This window comes from Pseudophryne corroboree, chromosome 5 (genome assembly GCF_028390025.1).
Source record: "Pseudophryne corroboree isolate aPseCor3 chromosome 5, aPseCor3.hap2, whole genome shotgun sequence".
Lineage (NCBI taxonomy): Eukaryota > Metazoa > Chordata > Amphibia > Anura > Myobatrachidae > Pseudophryne > Pseudophryne corroboree.
The window spans coordinates 54,811,895-54,828,228 of record NC_086448.1 but is presented as its reverse complement, the minus strand read 5'-3'; the positions used below and the strand labels follow the sequence as shown (position 1 = coordinate 54,828,228).

General features: G+C 46.6%; 1 protein-coding gene across 8 annotated transcripts in view; it reads right to left on the bottom strand.

Moving 5' to 3' along the window:
• Positions 1-16,334, bottom strand: part of CYRIB (CYFIP related Rac1 interactor B) — a 258,860-nt gene that overhangs the window by 160,455 nt on the left and 82,071 nt on the right. Inside the window, exon 1 of one of the 8 annotated variants that reach the window (XM_063921285.1) lies at positions 15,794-15,864. The exons of the other annotated variants lie outside the window; for them this stretch is intronic. The gene's annotated coding sequence lies outside the window, so the exon portion shown is untranslated. Of the gene's footprint in view, positions 1-15,793; positions 15,865-16,334 lie in introns of those variants that run through there. 8 annotated transcript variants of the gene reach the window in all.

Sequence of the window (16,334 nt, the reverse complement as noted above, 5' to 3'; positions counted from 1 at the left end):
GTGGATGGGATTCTGAGAATGGCAGAATAATCCAGGAGTTTGTCTGACATTCTAGGAGCAGAAATCCACAACCCGGGTATATTGCAAGAGATATTTATGCAACTCTCCCAACTATAACACATTCACTGTAAGCTAATGTCTATTAGATACCACTCTAATGAACACAAACAAAGGTCTGTGGTGACAAAGTAATATACACATATGTACAAAAGAGAGAGTAATAGCCGCCTACGCTAGGCCAGCCACAATCAGCCAGTGACAGTTATCTCCCAGCGATGTCACACTTCCTCTACACAGTGATAAAATGGGGAAATGTCACACTCTGTGTTGGCAATTAGGTTCTAGAATCTGAGAAGATACAATAAACATTATATCATGCGGAGGTGATTAACGTCCAGCTATTCCTGCTGGTGCGCACCACTTTGCGCAGAAAGCAAGCTTATAATTACACCGCACACGGGTAAATTCGCCCCGATGGTTCAATCTATCCATAGTAAATTAACACTATACAGATGGGTCCACGGTTATCTTGGCTAGTTTGCTGCACCTATGCACAACATGGTTATTAACATAAACCCTTCATCTATTGTCCTCAGCTGCAATACAATACAGAGAACAATACAGCAGGGTATTAAGCCATTACAACAGGGGAATAAGTCTGACTGCCCAGTCTCAATTAATCCTATTAAAAGGTCAAGATAAACATGGACCCATCTGTAGTTTCTGCTGTACACAAAAGTCCGGTCATAACAAATTCCCAGCTCTTATCTCCCCACTAATTACACTCTTTGCTTTCCAGTTACTTCCAAAAAGTCTAGGGGAAGACTCCTTTAAACTACAGTAGAGGTAGACATTTTATTAGCTGTACCCCTACTCAGCACCTCAGCTAGCTAAAACAGTGTCAGCTGGGGCATGGCGGCCCCAGCTGGGGAATGCAGTGACAGGGGAACATGTTTAAGGCGTATGGCAAAATTTTCATGGGGGTGTGGCCAGCCCCCACAAAGGTATGGCCACCTATTACAGAACACGTCACTAACCATCTAATAGAGTAATAATGTATAATATGGGTGCACAGTCTGAAACCAGACAATTGAGGAAGAGGTGGGTCCACCGGGGATTTCCTCTGTGTGCGCAAAGGTGCAGTCGCATGCCCGAGGTATGAGGCACAGAGAGGCTGCACTCTAATCCCATAGCTTGGCTCCTAGATTTCACACATTCTACAATACTGCATATCATTGTACACCCGCAAATTTATCACAGTTATATTTGGTATCCTGATGCCTGTTCCCCAGGAGTAATGGTGTCCTGGCATCAAACACATGATAAGCCTACTGTTTTGGAAACACTCCCATCTAGGAATACACCGCATTACACAGACTATGACCCAAACACCAAATCAAGTACCTGCTCCTAATTTCTACAGAAACCTTCCTCATGTTTATATTATCTAGAACTTTATTCGGCTTTTTAGAACTCATTATCAGCTGAAAAGATCAGTCCAATTACACAGCCAGCAGAAGACAGCTATCCCACATGTCTGGCAGCTCATTAGTTTTGTCACAGCTGTTACACGGAAATAAAAGCAACAGGGAGTTGTGTAGATGCTCTGCAGACTGGTACATGGCGGAGCAGAACAACACTGTGACATTTCACATCCAATCACTACAATAAGTGCACATGCACCACAGATAGATAGATAGATAGATAGATAGATAGATAGATAGATAGATAGATAGATAGATAGATAGATAGGATAGATAGGATGGATAGGATGGATAGATAGATAGATAGATGAAGGATTCAACTAAAGGTCCATACACACTCAGCATTTTTGCCCAGCATGTATGCATAGTGATGATCGCTGACATCGCTGGGCTGAAAAGTGCTCATTGCATACACACTGAGCGCTTCCCCCCCGCCCAGCGATGTCAGCGGCTTTCCATAGCAGGACGCTATGGAAAGCCGCTCACCCCGCCGTTCATCTACTGGTAACACCAGTAGATGAACGGCGGCTGCCAGCGATGAAGCGGGGACGCGCATCAGCGCTCATCGTTTGGGCATACACACTGGGCGACTTTGAGCTGAAAGCAGCTCAACACACCAAAAGTGACCTGCTTTCAGCTCAACATCGCCCAGTGTGTATGGGCCTTAACTAAAACTTCTACTTCGCTGCAACATCGCAGCAAAACACGTTCTGTATTTCTGGGCCCAGAGCTAGGAGCTCATACCAAAAGAACCCTTCCACGGGTTACAATTTGAGGGTGGCCGAGACGGCCGGTGCACCACACAAGCGCAGCGGGACGAGGCACCTTGCCCGATGCATGGCGAGCTAAGCGAGCCATGCGAGGGGACACGTTGCACAAATTGGGGTTCCCAGTCACTCTACGAAGAGAACGACACCAAAAAAAACCATAAAAAACTCATGTCTACCTTTTTCCATGTCGACCTTTTCAGTTGTCGACATAATGTGTGTCGACCAATTGGTGTCGACATGGAGTCCCAGACCCGCCCGGCCTATATGCCAGCCGACATACCGTATCAAACACAAGATCTTAACGGCAGTGATGACAAGGTGGCAAATAATTCAGGTGTATAATATCTCTATGGTGACTGGGCTCACCCTAAGTGCAACCTGCCGATGTGACTATTACCCCAGCCCCCAGTGTGCCTGTGCTGCACACCACTCCGGGGAACAATGGGACTCGCTCACTGACATGCAGTCAGGTCAGATACAGTCACACCTTACATAAGTGGAACTGGTGATCCTGGACCAGCTGGCAGCAATACACTGTGACTGTATCCCTTACTGCTTCTACACAGTCAGACAGTATAACAATGTAGCTGGTACTTGTGTCAGTGTGTACAGGTGCTGGCGCTGATCATCTATCGACCATGATGTATAGAAGTGATGGGCAACAGGAAAGCCCTCCCTGCAGCCCCCAGCTACTTCCTGCTTTATTGTCAGATGTTAGTTGTAGCTAGTATCAGTATGCCTACTGTAAGTGCCCGCGGATATGTTATTGGAGGTACGGCTCTTTGTTTAATAAGATGCATAACTTATTCCTGATATTAAAGGTGATGTGTGTTAGAGGAGTACCCACGTGTACCAGGTCGCCCATCACTTACACTTCGCCTCTGCTTCAGCTATAGGTTATGCTTATATATATATATATATATATATATATTTATTTATTATTTATTAACAGTTTCTTATATAGCGCAGCATATTCCGTTGCGCTTTACAATTAGAACAACAGTAATAGAACAAAACTGGGTAAAAACAGACAGACATAGAGGTAGGAAGGCCCTGCTCGCAAGCTTACAATCTATAGGTATATATATATATATATATATATAGCTTTATGTCACAGTATGTACCTGTTTTGTGTAGCTACATTGTAGATTTTTACGGTTGCATTGCTCAGAAAACCAGTTTATTTCTACTGTGATTTCAACGAGCGAAGGTGAGGTTCACAACCAGCGCCATGCAGTATTCTCCACCACTTGTTTCAATAGCCCATTCTTCCCAATGGGGTTTTGCGCTATATGCAGAAACCCCACTGAAACGAGTGGGGAAAGCACTGTGCCGCCTGCGTTCTGAATGCATTAGGTCACACGCCCTGGTTTTGATAACAATCCACCATGTCGCTCCTGCGTACGTCCGCACAGGCCGCATGGCGCTATCATTTCCACTGGTAAGTAGCCTACCATAAGTATAAAGACCATGAGGGAATTCAATTGGTGGTATGTAAGGGCTGCCTGTCAGAGCTATTCAATTGTTTCTGATGACAATCATAAATACATGATTTCTGCTCGTACTTCTGCTGAAGTGGCGAAAAAAGTCCAGGACTTGTCGCACCCAAATGCACCATTGCATTTGGGGCGCTACAAGCTCAAGAAGTAATGCATTTGCTCCAATAGGCAGAAACAACTGAACAGCTCCAAACCATTACTTATCACCACCCAAAAACAATCGTATTCCGCCATTTGTGTTAATCAAAAACATCCTAGACTCAGTGCATAATTATGAGGCGATTTCTGTACCTAGAACAACGTTATAATCTGCACATTTCCGGAACTTGGTAAATGACCAGAGCTATACAATGTAACCCGCTGACGTTCCCTCCTGCGTACGAGCCACATCTTGAGGTACAGGATGTGTGCACATACACCTCTGCTCAAGTCGCATCAAACCGCACTTTCTGGCGTGCCACGGCCTTGGATGTCTTTATCATTAAATATTCGCATCACTAATGCGACAGAAGTACAGTACATGTAAGGTAGGGCCCATAGGTTACTGGGGCTGGCACCGCATGTACTTCTGTGTGCGACCAACTCTCCTAAATGGGTAAAAACAGGGTTTTAGTACTCACCGTTAAATCCTTTTCTCCTAGTCTGTAGAGGATGCTGGGGACTCCAAAAGGACCATGGGGTATAGACGGGATCCGCAGGAGCTTGGGCACACTAAAAAGACTTAAAACTGGGTGTGAACTGGCTCCTCCCTCTATGCCCCTCCTCCAGACCTCAGTTATAGGAACTGTGCCCAGGAGAGACGGACAGTACAAGGAAAGATTTTTGTTTTAACTAAGGACTACCAAACTACCAGCCCACACCATAAACATACCGTACAACCGGAATAACGCCAAACCAGATAACAGTATGCATAAAACTCCAGCAATCAGCTGCAACAAACCAATACACAACTCGTGTACAAACTAACTTAACCAGGAAGAAAACACACTGCAAGTAATAGTCCGTACTGGGACGGGCGCCCAGCATCCTCTACGGACTAGGAGAAAAGGATTTAACGGTGAGTACCAAAATCCTGTTTTCTCTTACGTCCTAGAGTATGCTGGGGACTCCAAAAGGACCATGGGGATTATACCAAAGCTCCAGAACGGGCGGGAGAGTGCGGACGACTCTGCAGCACCGACTGAGCAAACGCCAGGTCCTCATCGGCCAGGGTATCAAACTTATAGAACTTAGCAAAAGTGTTCAAACCCGACCAAGTAGCTGCTCGGCAAAGCTGTAGCGCCGAGAGACCTCGGGCAGCCGCCCAAGATGAGCCCACTTTCCTGGTAGAATGGGCTTTAACCGATTTCGGCACCGGCAGTCTTACCGAAGAATGAGCCTGCTGGATCGTACTACAAATCCAGCGTGCAATAGTCTGTTTTGAAGCGGGATGACCAATCTTGTTGGCCGCATACAAAACAAACAACGCTTCAGTTTTCCTAGTAACAGCTGTCCTAGACACATATACTTTTAACGCTCTTACAACATCCAGAGATTTTGGAATCGCCACCTCTTCCGTAGCTACCGGAACCACAATAGGTTGGTTAATGTGAAATGAAGAAACCACCTTCGGTAGAAATTGTTGACGAGTCCTCAATTCCGCCCTATCCGAATGAAAAATCAAGTACGGGCTCTTATGAGATAAAGCTGCCAATTCCGACACTCGCCTGGCAGATGCCAGCGCCAAAAGCATAACGACCTTCCAAGTGAGAAATTTCAACTCAACCTTACGCAAAGGTTCAAACCAGGAAGACATGAGAAACCGTAAGACGACATCGAGGTCCCATGGAGCTACAGGAGGTACAAACGGCGGATTGATATGCATTACACCCTTCACAAAGGTCTGAACCTCTGGGAAGGGCAGCTAACTCTTTTTGAAAGAAAATAGACAAAGCCGAAATTTGCACTTTGATGGAACCCAATTTCAGGCCTGCATCTACGCCTGCCTGTAAAAAGTGGAGAAAACGACCCAAGTGAATATCCTACGCAGGAGCCTTTTTAAGCTCACACCAGGAAACATACTTCCTCCAGATACGGTGATAGTGTTTCGCCGTAACCTCTTTCCTAGCCTTAATGAGAGTTGGAATGACTTCCCTGGGAATACCATTACGAGCCAAGATCTGGCGCTCAACCTCCATGCCGTCAAACGCAGCTGCGGTAAGTCTGGAAACACGCATGGACCCTGCAACAACAGATCCTCTCTTAGAGGAAGTGGCCAAGGATCTTCCACCAGCAAGTCCTGAAGATCCGGGTACCAGGCCCTTCTTGGCCAGTCTGGAACGACGAGAATCGCCTGAACCCTTGCTCGACGAATGATCCCCAGCACCTTTGGAATGAGAGGAAGTGGAGGGATCACATACACCAACTGGAAGACCCACGGAGACACCAGGGCGTCCACTGCAGTGGATTGTGGGTCCCTTGACCTGGAACAATACCTCGGGAGCTTCTTGTTGAGCCGAGACGCCATCATGTCTATCAACGGAATTCCCCAGCGTCTTGTCACTTCTGCAAATACCTCTTGGTACAGAGACCACTCTCCAGGATGGAGGTCGTGTCTGCTGAGGAAATCCGCTTCCCAGTTGTCCACCCCCGGTAGGAAAACTGCTGACAGTGCGCGGACGTGTTGTTCCGCCCAGCGAAGGATCTTTGTGGCCTCCGCCATTGCCGCTCTGCTCCTCGTTCCGCCTTGCCGATTTATATGGGCCACCGCTGTGATGTTGTCTGACTGTACCAGGACCGGTTGATCCTGAAGAAGACTTCTTGCTTGGAGCAGGCCGTTGTAAATGGCTCTTAACTAGAGAATATTTATGTGGAGACAGGCTTCCTGGAGCGACCATTTTCCCTGGAAATTTCTTCCTTGGGTGACTGCGCCCCAGCCCCGGAGACTTGCATCTGTCGTCAGAAGCACCTAATCCTGGATACCGAATCGGCGTCCCCCCAGGAGGTGATGAGCTTGTAGCCACCACAGGAGAGAAATTCTGGCTCTGGGAGATAGACTTATCTTCCGGTGAATGTGTAGATGAGATCCGGACCATTTGCTCAGCAAGTCCCACTGAAACACGCGGGCGTGAAATCTGCCAAATGGAATGGCTTCGTACGCCGCAACCATCTTCCCCAGAACCCTAGTACAATAATGGATTGACACACTCGTCGGCTTCAGAAGTTCTCTGACCATCGTCTGCAGTTCCCGAGCCTTTTCTTCTGGAAGGAATACCTTCTGTAACTCCGTGTCCAGAATCATGGAAAAGGAAGCCGAGTGGTCGGAATCAACTGGGATTTCGGCAAATTAAGCACCCAACCGTGCTGTCGCAGAACAGATAGTGACAACTCTACACTTCTCAGCAACCGTTCCTTAGACCTCGCCTTTATCAGGAGATCGTCCAAGTACGGGATAATTGAAACCCCTTGTTTGCGAAGAAGAACCATCATTTCTGCCATGACCTTGGTGAAAATCCTCGGAGCCGTGGAAAGCCCAAATGGCAACGTCTGAAATTGGTAATAAGAATCCTGTATCGCAAACCTGAGGAAAGCCTGATGTGGAGTATATCGGCACATGTAAGTAGGCATCCTTTATGTCGACTGACGCCATAAAATCCCCCCCCCTCCAGGCTGGCAATCACCGCTCGAAGGGATTCCATCTTGAACTTGAAGACTTTCAAGTATGGATTGAGGGATTTTAGATTTAGAATTGGTCTGAACAAACCGTCCGGTTTCGGTACCACAAAGAGGCTAGAGTAGAACCCCTCCCCCCGCTGGGACGGAGGGACGGGAACAATGACCTTCTGTAGACACAATTTTTGAATCGCCCCCCCGGACCACCTCCCTGTCCGGAAGAACCACTGGTAATGCCGAAATGAAGAACCGGTGAGGGGGCATCTCCTGAAACTCCGGTTTGTATCCTTGAGACACGATTTCTAACACCCAAGGATCCAGGTCTGATTGAATCCAGACCTGGCTGAATACCTGAAGACGGCCCCCCACCGGTCCGGACTCCCCCAGGGAAGCCCCAGCGTCATGCGGTGGACTTGGTAGCAGCCGGGGAGGACTTCTGGTCCTGTGCGCCTGAGGCTGCAGGAAGTTTTCTTCCCCGTCCTTTACCCTTTGAGGCGAGGAAAGACGAACCTTTCCCACGCCTGTATTTATTGTGACGAAAGGACTGCATTTGTTGATGTGGTGCCTTTTTCTGTTGTGTGGGAACATAAGGAAGAAAAGAGGACTTACCCGCAGTCGCGGTCGAGACTAGGTCCGCCAGGCCGTCCCCAAACAAGACAGTACCTTTAAAGGGTAGAGCTTCCATAGACCTCTTGGAGTCGGCATCAGCATTCCATTGATGGATCCACAAGGCCCTCCTGGCAGATATCGACATTGCATTGGTCCTTGATCCCAAGAGACAGACGTCCCTTGCCGCGTCCTTTAGGTAATCCGCAGCGTCCTTAATATAACCGAGAGTTAGAAGGACATTATCTTTATCAAGAGTATCCATGTCACTAACTAAATTCTCAGCCCATTTAGCAATAGCACTACTCACCCATACCGACGCCACCGCAGGTCTGAGCAATGCACCCGTATTAGCGAAAATGGACTTCAGACACGTCTCCAACTTGCGATCTGCCGGATCCTTGAGAGCTGCCGTGTCAGGAGACGGAAGCGCCACCTTCTTAGACAAACGGGATACTTCTCATACTCACCCGACTTCTGCCTTCTGGCTTCTGTTAGAGGGTGACGGCGTGGCTCCGGGAACAAGCAGCTAGGCGCACCAAGTGATCGAACCCTCTGGAGCTAATGGTGTCCAGTAGCCGAGAAGCAGAGCCTTGAAACTCACAGAAGTAGGTCCTGCTTCTCTCCCCTCACTCCCATGCTGCAGGGAGCCTGTAGCCAGCAGGGCTCCCTGAAAATAAAAAACCTAACAAAAGTCTTTTTCTAGAGAAACTCAGTAGAGCTCCCCTAGTGTGCATCCAGTCACTCCTGGGCACAAAGTCTAACTGAGGTCTGGAGGAGGGGCATAGACGGAGGAGCCAGTTCACACCCAGTTTTAAGTCTTTTTAGTGTGCCCAAGCTCCTGCGGATCCCGTCTATACCCCATGGTCCTTTTGGAGTCCCCAGCATCCTCTAGGACGTAAGAGAAAAGAAGAATTTGTATACAGGTGACCGCGCCATGTGCCCCGTATCATTATGCTTAATCTGCAATGTTATATCAATTTGTTTGAGACAAAAGTACTAACTTAGTGCCCCTGGTACTTTGTGAGTGACTTTGACTGCAACTACGATTTAGGAAAAAAGTAGAAATAGTTACCCATGGCCGAGCGTCTAACTCGCATCAAGCGCCTTACGCTTGCAGTATGTAAACTAAAATAGCAAGCATGACATAAGGTAGACAGCTGACAAGTGTCAAAAGCAAGTATCAGGAACCTTAACAAAATACATGGCTCACAAGTTACATACATCTATCGAAAGTAGCTTTGTTTTTCTGTGCGTACATATCTTTATGAACGAACTTTAGGCTGAAATTTTGTATAACGCCTGCTTAAATGCAAGTAACGCCTCCTACCCTTCCCAAACGCCAGCGGTGTACTAGTAGTCTAAAAAGAAAAATGAACCAAGAGCCTGTAGTGGTATGAATACAAATGACATGTAAGATTACAGTTATATACAGTATACCTCTATATCAGAGGTAGGTAACCTGCAGAACTCTGGCTGTTGCGGGATTTCAGGGTGGTGTTGTAGTTCCAAAATAAAAAGTCTACGATACCAAGCCCTTATAAGTTTCTGGTTTCCATATTATTCCGCAGCACTGCACAATGCAGAGATAAAACAAGCAGTGCTTACACTAAAGTAATATAATATAGATAAATGTAAGGGGAGGAAGAGCTTACAATCTAACCTGTCTGTACATAAGGCGCCATAAGTAATGCTTCACAATTTGTATCCACAATAAAAAAAAAAATGCCTGTTATTCAGCTACTGTATGTGTAATCCTTCTTTCTTTCATAACGATGTAATACCGGGAAGTGAAATATAATGGAAGACTGTACGTCACTCCAGTTCTATTTGGCATAGAATATAATCTCTTACATAAAGCAAAGTACAGAATATTATCTGTATCATCAATCACAGCAAATTCCCTCTTACCATAGCCCCTCAGTCATTTCCTCATCAAAGGAGGAAAACTCCACAAGGAAAAAATACCCGACAGGAGAGCGTGATGAACCCCGAGTAGATATAGGAGGTAGGTGGGTGGGTAGGTAAGTAGGTAATCTACTAATACAATGTTATTATCAGCTTCAGTAAGAGCCCTGGAACTGCCAGCCTGCTCTTACCATCCACATCCAGGAACGTGTACAGCAGATCGTACACAATGTCATTTACAGAAGTCACTTTCTCAGCAATGTAAGAACAGCGGAGCACAGGTTATAATAAGGAGTGACAGAACGCTCTTACACGGCTGCGACGTACACACACGTTCACACTACACATCAGAGTGTCAGACACTGCACAATGTGTCACTTCAGTACCTTTACACCGTACCAATAACAGATAAGGCAGCCACCTACGAGTCCCACATTCAGCCTATACAGTAAATTCACTACAAAAACAGTTCCAAGCGCTACGTGACCAATTCACCGGAACAATGCAGTGCCCATGTGTGGCGTGTCCTTTCTGTTCCTGGCACAGGATGAAATTCTTCCCTGGGCATTGCTGCTGGACTTCTACGGTCTGGCTCCTTACCTGCACACGCGTTTTCCCGCCCTAAGCTGGTATATTACCAATATTGATTCAGCCCACACGACGGCCGCTCAGTGGGCCAGATACAGGTTTATGTAGTGTTGATGCGGAACGCAAGCGACTGATCTTTTAATTGTGCGCATGTGTCCGGGTGTTCACCGCTCTAAGGGGACAATTCAATTGCTTTAACGCACACTCTCATGCCTAATTACCTGTCACTTCAGATGGGGCGACACTCTGGCGCAGGAGTCCATTGCTATTCACACTGGTCGAGTCCAAATAGCTCGGGATTAGATGTGTAAAGCGGCTAAACGCATCTAATCTATTGGGTGTGGCAAGATAACCTCAGGAGCAGAAATAATGGGGTATGCAGTATTTGCGCCGTTCGGAGCAACAATTTAATTGTTAAGCCGGGCGCAGGGCGCCCAAAAAGCAATTGAATTCCCCCCGTAAGGCGCAGAGAGACCGATAAATAAGAATCGCAAGGAGACCGATAAATCTTCAGCGGGCATTCTTGGGAGGTAATGGGGGCGGCTAGCCAGATACGGGTGTGTTACCGGCAGCGATTGCGTGTAAAGACGCAGCTGCGATGACACAGGAGGCCATGTTAAGACTGAGAAATCGCACCTGCCATAGTGCATCTTAGTACGTGACACGATGGATTAGCTCAGCAGGCTGAGACTTGACAGCACCACTTGCATAAAGACGCACACGCTGTTGCAACAAATGACCCCATCGTGGCTACACGCACCTGTGAATCAGGCTCTGTGTCTGCACCTAGTGTTTATTCTAGCACCCTGCACCTTTCAAATCCTGTGCAGTTGCTCTTTCCTGCCTGCGGTGTCGCTCTCTCCTGTGGTGCGTCTCAGCACACACAGGTCTGTATCACAGCACTGAGTAACAGATCAGAGTGTGCGGAGAAGCACCACAGCAGAGAGCGACACCCCAAGCAGGAAAGAGGAACTGCACAGGATTTGAAAGGTGCAGGGTGCTAGGATGAACACTATGCACCTGCCCGGGACGCTAATACCCCACCCGGGAATTGGAAACTGGTCCTTCCCAGGTGGGACCCGGCATTGGACACTAACAACTGGCTCCCTGACCCGGCAATATGCCGGGTCATGTTGCCACAGCGGAGGGGGGGCGGAGCCGGGAGATGATCTCATCTCCGCGCCGCCTCTCCCTATGTAGTGAACGGGTCCCGGGTCACATCGGGTATTCAACCCGGGAATAACACTGCTTTATTACCGGTTGAATTACGTAGTCATGCGACCCGGGAATACACCATGGGCCCTTTCACAGCAACCCGTGTCAACCCGGTGTATGATACCCGGTTATTTGTGCGGTGTGAAAGGGGTATAAGTCATGTACAGAGCTCCTTGTATCACTCACATTATTTATCATAGCTGTTCTACCCGTTCTTCTCACAGGAGTTTCTAATTTTCATGGTTATAAATAAAAATGAGTGTTAAAAATTTGGTGAATCTATAGAGACGTAAATTTGAAACGTCTTAATGTAAGTAAATAGTAATCCATTGTTCTTGGCGTTACCCGAGGAGCACCCGTAGCAGATACGGTAAAAAGTGACAGGACCATTTTTGTAGCTTATTATATTCTACACACTGGAGGTGCGATCCAAATTTTGATCCGATTGTCGTTCACGAAATGCAAGCCGTGCATCGTTGATTATGTCATTATGTCAACCCCCTGTTCATCCCCTTAAGGAAGGTTTATTAAAATTCTAATTACGTAGTTTTCCTATTTCCCACCTGAAGAATACCTATGTTACATTTCATCTTCCTAACCTATCGGGAAGTAAGAGAATTAAGGGTCTATTTACTAAGCCTTGGATGTAGATAAAGTGGACGGAGATAAAGTACCAGCCAATCAGCTCCTAGCTGTCATTTTTGAAACCCAGCCTGTAACATGGCAGTTAGGAACTGATTGGCTGGTCGAACCACTTTATCTCCATGCAAGGATTAGTAAATAGACCCCTTAGTAATGAGTGAGTGAGGGCTTTTGCATTTATGATAGATAGATAGATAGATAGATAGATAGATAGATAGATAGATAGATAGATAGATAGATAGATAGATAGATAGCCTTTAAAGGACAGCAATCTGGCCAAGCATAACGCCGATATATAATTATTAAACACATCAATTTATCAGCCATAACCTTATGCTAGTAAAAAAGAATTTTAGTACACATGCAATACTAGCAAAGATAAGATAAACAGTCGCAAACAGGCATTATTCGCTGCTCACAGATATGATGTCACATGTTGGATATTGCAATCTCTCCCAGCAGCCGGCAGGCCAGGGACTATAGCAAGCCTGCTTCTCTATAGCTGCAGGACACCCATATCTCATGGAACATCACAGGCAGCGCTGGTCCTGCTAATCAGAGTATTTATATCACCAGATTACAGCACAGTGCAGGCCTGTGGCTACCATATAGGTGACCATCTGTACCACACGGAGCAATGAGCCAATGCTACGCTGTAATAACAAGCCGTAATAATACCTTATATTTACACAGCGCCTTCCAATTAGTATGCATGGCAGACTCTCAAAGGGAGGAAGACGGGAAGGCTGGTATTAGCTCACCAACCTGTAATTGGGTAATAATAAGGCCCAGGGAAGATTAAGTGATCTGGCCGGGATCACACGGAGTGTGGACTATGCTGGAACTAAACCTTCACCGCACTCCACAGTCTGCTGCACCCATCCAGTAGGGACGCAGGAATAATCCACAGGTTAAGAAGAGCAAACACAACTATACGCAACATTTAGCAGAACAAATCAGCGTAATAACCAGCGTTATCGGAATAGATTAAAGCCCAGGGATGCCATATTTTTAAAGTGCTTCTCGGAATTTGTTTCTGGCTAGCAGTTACATCAAAGAACAAAACCAATCATATAAATGTGCATTAGATAGAACACGCTGCCTGGAGGAAGGCAGGAGCTTTACATAACGCCGAACAATGCAGTGCAGATTCCAGTCTCTACTACCGCTCACTACCATGTACAGTCTAAAACAGGACACACAAACGTTACACACAGCTCACAGCATCGGGAGGGAATCTAGTCGCTGTCCGTGCCCTGGAGGCGATATCCAGAGAGGATTATTACCATGGAGAAGACATAAAATACTGCTCAATTTCTGTCTGCAAGACCAAGGTCACAGGAAGAGCAAATAGACATCTCTGCTGCCATCCTTCAGACAGGAGGCGTAGGTGGCAGGTGGCGATGGTCTGAAGTGGTAGGGGTAAAAGGTCAGAAGATAAGGGGTCATATGGACAAGAGGTCAACAGCAAGACCAGATAACATCATAAGGACTCGCATCCTGTCCATGGTTTCATTACAGTGTGCTCCTGTACCTACACAATGGGGGAGATTCAAATGTGTGAAAAGTCGGTTGGGTGTCTGTGTTTTCCTGTCTATTAGATAGGAAAATAACAGACTCCCAACTGACTTTTCAAACATTTGAATCTCCCCCACTGAGCGGACGCTGTGACAACATTCATGACCATTTATAACAGTATCACCTCCTGATCTAATTGCCGGAATAAAGAAAAAGTGCGCCTCTATCGCCAGAAAGCCGACAAGACCTTCTGTATCAGCCAGAGACAATTTTCTGCGTATTTGGACGTTTGGAGCCGGCAATCGCTCATAATCAGGTGTCAGGCGTCCTATGGGAGGCATACATATTTAATAACTATCAGCTGTCCCTAATTTCCAGGAACATTCCCTGGAAAGGTCCTAATTTTACAAAAATCTGTTATTATTCGCTTGGCTGCGAAAATCAAAGTAGTCTTTTAAATGCAAAAAAAAGAGATTAGAATGTATACTGTTGGGGGCCTCTAATACGGTAACCGTTTGGCAGGTCCACCCTACTTAGGTCGACGGTCACAAGGTTGACCACTATTGGTCGACAATGGGGTCGATTCAATTCAGCGACAGTTGAATAGCGCCGGGAATTAGCTCCCGGCGCTATTCAATACAGAGACTAGTTACCCTCAATTGTCGGGAATTCTTCTCTCACCCCGGGGGGTGAGAGAAGAAAACCGACAAAATGGCTGCCGCGCGGCCGGCGCGAGGCTGATTCTGTCTGGAATAAGCATCACCGCGGGTAGTTAAGTCGGAGAATGCCCGTTCTCCCAACAAAACAACCTGTTAAGTCCACGAGAACGGGCATTCTCCGACTTCACTTTAGCTGAATTGAATAGCGTCGGAAGCTAATTCCCGGCGCTATTCAACTGTCGCTGAATTGAATCTACCCCAATGACATGGACAAATTGTCGACATGTGAAAATCGTTGACACAGGGGTTTTTTGGGGGGGAGGTGGGTTTATGATTTTTAACCTTTTCATACTTTACCAACTATGTGGACTACGATTGGGAGTAGTAACCTTCACTTGGCGAGCCATGCAAGGGGACGCGGTACACTAATTGGGGTTCCTGGTCATGTTACGGGAAAAAACAACACCCAAAAAAACAGTTACAAAAATTCATGTTGACCTTTTCATGTGTCGACATGTCCCATGTCGACCATTTTCATGTGTCGACCTTAACATGGTCTTCCATTCATACCAGAACCCTCTAATACAAGGTCCACTCAGAAAAGTACGTCAGCGGAAAACTCAGGTGCTATTATATTGTACCATTTCTAAGTTGTTTTACGGGGTATTGCATTCCACATCTACAAAGCGATCTTTCCTTACAGATCTCCCAGCCTTATGGCAAATAAGAGTATTACCGGCATAGGGCATCCATCCCATGGAGGTCCCCTATTTACTAGAACCCTCAGAGCGTAGTTATTTAGAATGTGCTACCATTATAAAATATAAAAATAACACTTTGCCATGAAAACCTCTCCTCTCCCCAATATAAAAGCTCTTATTAGGGCTGCCTAGCGCAGCCCTCCCTGTTAGCTGCCTGCACCAACTTACAAACTGAGCTCCGGTGCCTGGAGGCGGGGTTATAGAGGAGGCGGTGCAGTGCATCCTGAGAACAGTCAAAGCTTTAGCCTGTTGGTGCCTCGGATCAAGATCCAACTCTACACCCCGATGTTATTCCCTGTGGAATACTAGTGTATCCCGCTGCAGAAAATTAGGGTTCTATACTGCGGAAGACGCCTCCCCCGCTAGCATTGCACCTAATGCTAGTCCCGGACAGGCGATATTTAGATAACACATTAGCCGAAATGCAGATTGGACGGCTGTCATAGCTTATCCAATCTTCCTACTGACAACACGTCCGTACAGGTAGCTTACACTCCAACTATGTAAACCTGGGAGAAGCATCAAGCACAGACTTCACAGACACGGGGATACAAAGCAAAGAGATGACAATGAAGAACTGACGAATGTGGCATGTTTAATAAATCCGGCCCAAACAAACGCGTCACAGGTGTCACATGACTGGCAGACAAGCAGAAGGATAAAAATGTGACCGTTTCAATAATCGGAAGCCAAATAGCCAATCCAGATAACAAAAATGGATTTGCGATTACTAATGTCTGGAAACCCTTTCTATTAAGGTCATCTGACGCACAAGCATCACTGCAGGCTCCTAGATGGGACAGACGCCTGGTTTATACATTTTGCTCACCACAAGTATTATTACCATCACCTTTTTTTATATAGCACTAGAACTTTCTGTAGCGCTGTATAGTAATAGGTCCCACGGGATCACTTGTGGATCATTCAATTATTTGCAAAACAATTATTATCCTGCAGTTAAGGTTCCTACAGGCATTGTGTGTGTGTAGACACCAGGAAAGCACGTCAGATGTCGCTGGCATGTCAGGGGTAA